The sequence below is a fragment of the Anarrhichthys ocellatus genome, unplaced genomic scaffold (genome assembly GCF_004355925.1).
Source record: "Anarrhichthys ocellatus isolate YVR2014 unplaced genomic scaffold, GSC_Weel_1.0 scaffold1968, whole genome shotgun sequence".
Classification (NCBI taxonomy): Eukaryota; Metazoa; Chordata; class Actinopteri; order Perciformes; family Anarhichadidae; genus Anarrhichthys; species Anarrhichthys ocellatus.
The window spans coordinates 4,971-9,126 of NW_022281942.1; the positions used below are offsets into that span (position 1 = coordinate 4,971).

At 37.4% G+C, this 4,156-nt stretch overlaps 1 pseudogene; it reads right to left on the reverse strand.

Annotated features, from left to right (window-relative positions):
* Positions 1-1,910, reverse strand: LOC116378017 (natterin-3-like; annotated as a pseudogene).
* Positions 1,911-4,156: the final 2,246 nt, after the last annotated feature.

Consider the following 4,156-nt stretch of genomic DNA (forward strand, 5'->3'; position numbering starts at 1 on the left):
TCAGAGGCAAGGCTTAGCATTGGGTAGAGGTTCACAGCGATCCACAACAGTATGGACCCCTTCAATGTCGACACCATTGAAAGTCCCAGTGATGGGTGTCGATCTGGTTTTCCTGTTGTTGTACTTGCGACTGAGATAAGCTGTGTATGGGACGTTTGCCTCGTATTTGCGTCCCACCATACTGACACCGCAGAAGTGGTTTGGTGGGACAGTTTGCTCCACAGTGACGGAGTAGGTTTTTCACTCCACCACGGTGGTTCCGCTGGAGAAGTGCTTAGTTGTCTCAGCACTGAGCCCCATACCTAAAGAGCCGAAGAATGGGATTTCGGCGGTGATGGTGCCAACGATACCATGTGTGGTGGCAGTGCTGGTGTCCCACCTTTTCTCATCCTGATATGTTTGTGAGAGAAGAACTGTTTTCACAACTGGGCTGCACTCATTGTTCGTTATGGTTGACCTGGTCATGATTTCTGGAGGATGCTCGATGACTTTAGCATCAGTGGCATAGTTGACATTGAACATGTGCTCGCTGTATATGTCTTTGTTAATAGTCAGGACCTCGTAGTACCAGTAATAATACTCATCACCTTCCCAGGGAAGGAAGAAGGCCTCATGTTTAACATGCACCTTTCCAAGACCATACTTGTTTTTGCCAACATAAAGGTCATTGGGGGAGCAGGTGTAGATTGAATTCTGAGGCACTGAACCCCAGGAGTCTTCCTTCCATTCCAAAAGCTCAAAGTTGTCTTTGTTCACCAGGATTTGAAATGTGGAGCTACGATACTCTTTCCCTGACAAGGGGTAGCGGCATTCAGGACCCATGCTAGGGCTGTAGAAGCCGGACGAACACCCGTATTTGCAAACGTAGTCTAAGCGTCCAGCATAATTGTTGTAAATGTAAATTGCTCCATAAGGGGCAGAGCCACAGAAGGTCTGCCATTCAAGGTTGGAGGAAGCAAACACGAAGGAGGAAGATTGACCCGGCCCGTTTTCAGATTCAGCAGGAGTCATAAGAGCCAACATTGATCCGTTGGCGGTGATTTGAGGAATCCTGTTCCCTAGGTCTGGGTTCAGAGAGGGAACTGTATAAAAAGAAAGGGAAAAGACAAACAATTATTTCTGAAATCCTAAACAAAGAAAAAACAAGAATCAGTGCAATCTCTCAAAATACTTACTTTACAATGAGAAATAGAAGCAGTGATCAAATTACAAGTCTCAAACTAATTCCAAATCGAACTCAAACAAAATGTATGGATAGATCGCACTGCGAAAAAAGTGGGGAAATATTTTTTTAAAACAAAGACTGCAGCTTAACGATTAACAACCTCAACCATTTAAAATTAATTTGTAGGTGTTTTTTCCCAAAATTGATAACACCTGTCCTCTGTCCCAAGTAAACCAAAGTATCATCAATTTGTTAATTTGGGAAATTTATTGTCCTTGGCTTCACCACACAGTCATCAAAAAACCACAAGATAAGTGAAGATAGACGAGGAACTGTGTTTGGTTTCAGGGGTGTGTGTGTGTGATTATATAGCTCATAAATATAATTAGTATAGTGTTTGTATCTTTAATACATAGCGCACTGGGCTTTACTACCTTACCGGTTTTATGATTTGTTTGATCAATTGTCTCTTTAGTAGAATATTAACTGTGAATATATTTTTTCATTATATATATAGCACAAGAGACAAAAGTGCGCAAGACAGCTATCAACAAACAACATGGCTTTTATGATCTATAAATAACACTGAAAAAAAAAAAAAAAAAAAAAAAAAAAAGCAAGGAAATTCATGAAACCAGTTTTGTTTTTTACCTTTACTAGTATGTGCGCTCTTCTTCACGATGTCCTGCAGGCTGGCCGAGGACAGAGCCAGGAGCGCTGGCAGCAACAACACTGACAGCTTCATCTAAAACACAAAGCACAAAACACTTTGAGTGACCAGATATTCATATCTCTAAACAAACTTTAAAATCACGAGAACAATTTGTAATTTCAAACAGTATGCTCCTGCATCACTTGCGATGAAACTGGAGACTTGAATGCTTCCAGAATCCTTCTTTAGACAAAACGTTACCTTTTAACAAAGTTGTTCACAGCAGCAGGCACAGTCTGACTTTTGCACGTGTTGCAGCTTTGTATCAATCTTTAAAACCAAATTCAACATGTATAAAATGTAGGTTGAAATAAGATGAAAAGACCGTACCATTTCAGTCACACGTTGAGTAACGTAAGTAAAGTTGAGTAATACCATTAATGTATAAAAGATGGAAATTATTTTAAAGTTTGAATGGAGTATGAAGTTTTAAGTAAAAATTTAAAATGCATGAAAAACCGCTGAAGCAGGACTGAGAGTTGAAAAAGTGGGAAAGGGATGAAAGATGCAAAATGTAGAGAAAGCAATGAAAGAACTTCAAATGGGAAATTTAAAGCAATTTAAAAACATCAGCTCAGGTCTAAGCTCTGAAATTCAAAACTGGTTCAAAATTAAAAGTCTTTTCACCGACTATTTGAAACCGTTGATTGAACATTCACGTTTAGACCATATTTCACAGGGAATTGCAATATTGTCTTCTAATTAAGTGGTTTCTTAGCAAGGCTCTAACATGATGATGTGCTATTATTAGCACAATGTAGAGGATGACAATTTTCACTTTGGCAAATTCTGGTGAACAATTGTTTAAATGTGAATGCTCAATCAACGTCTTCAAATTCTGGTGAAAAAACTTTTGTTCTTGTGTATTCCAGAATGTATCATGTGCATTCAACAGAAATGCAGGACTCCAGGGCTCACAGAGAACAGAGACACAATTATGTTTTCCTCTTTTCGTTTGCCCTTGATCCAAAGGGGCAAAAAACACACATCGTAAAGGACAAAATCCAAAGATAAGAAGCATCAGTGATGCCAAACAATCATAACAACAGAACATAAATTTGACTTTTTCCTTTCTTCAATTAAGGCCAGGCAACAATATATGTAAGGAATTATTAACCTATGAATGAAAACAGAAAGATAAGAAAAAGAAAGTACAGCTCTGTTCTTTTATTGTAACAACAGCGAGCCAACCTGTTTTCTGCTGAGTTTGCAACTGTCACACTTTTGCTAATGAAAGTATACTTCAAAACAGTGTACCATTTTGGCTGCCATTAGTAACAAACACTCGTAAACATTTTATTTAGATATGTTTATAATGCAACTCTCTGAATCCACTTTCCAATTTAATAATGGTTTCAATTCAAAGCAACTGGAGTGTACCTTTGAATAAGATAAACGTTGACTTCATAATCAGTATATTGTACTGCTGTTAAAATGTTTTGGTTGGGAAACATTGTACTTTTGGTGTTGATTATGTATTTCCCTGACCTTATCATTTTTATTCAACAGAAATAAATGGATTTCCCTATAATGTTTTCTTTTTCTATTTTTTTCGTCCATCTGATACCAAACAAACATAACAACATAAAGTTGACTTTTTCTTTTCTGAATTTAAGGCCAGGTAAAATAAATTCAAGGGATTATTAAACTATAAGAAAACAGAAAGATAAGGCTTTAATAAAGATGGACAATACAGCTCTGTTCTTTTATTGTACCAACTGTAACTGTCCTTTCAAAATGAAACCCTCTCCACCATCTTTAACTCTTGCTTTGGTTTACAGTTTATATAAGCATTCAGTAGGTAAACCACAAGTCTGTGATCACCTATTAGAGTAGCAAATTGTTTGCAACACGAAATACAACACAGAAAGTTTAGAAGAACATTTCCCAAAAGCTAAATTTGATAAAAAGAGAGGTATAGGTAAAGCATAAATATCCAGACAGACAGACATTAACATACTTTTTTTTGTTAACATCCTATTGATTTCTACTTCTATCCCAATATTTAATGGTCAAAGTCAAAGCCCAGACAAAGTGAGAGTTCATGTTTGTTTTTGATCAGCAGTAAGGCAGTTACATAAGCCTGGACATGTTGGACTGGTTTTACGTCTGATGGTGAGTGCTTCTCATATACTCCAACCACTTTAAACACTTGTTGTTCGGCAGTTGTCCTTTTTTTAGAAGGTTAGTCGTCAAAAAGTGAATTCATACGAGAAATTTTCAACCACTCACCTAATTAAAAAGCAATCATTTCCACACAGCTTGAAATGAGAATGTTC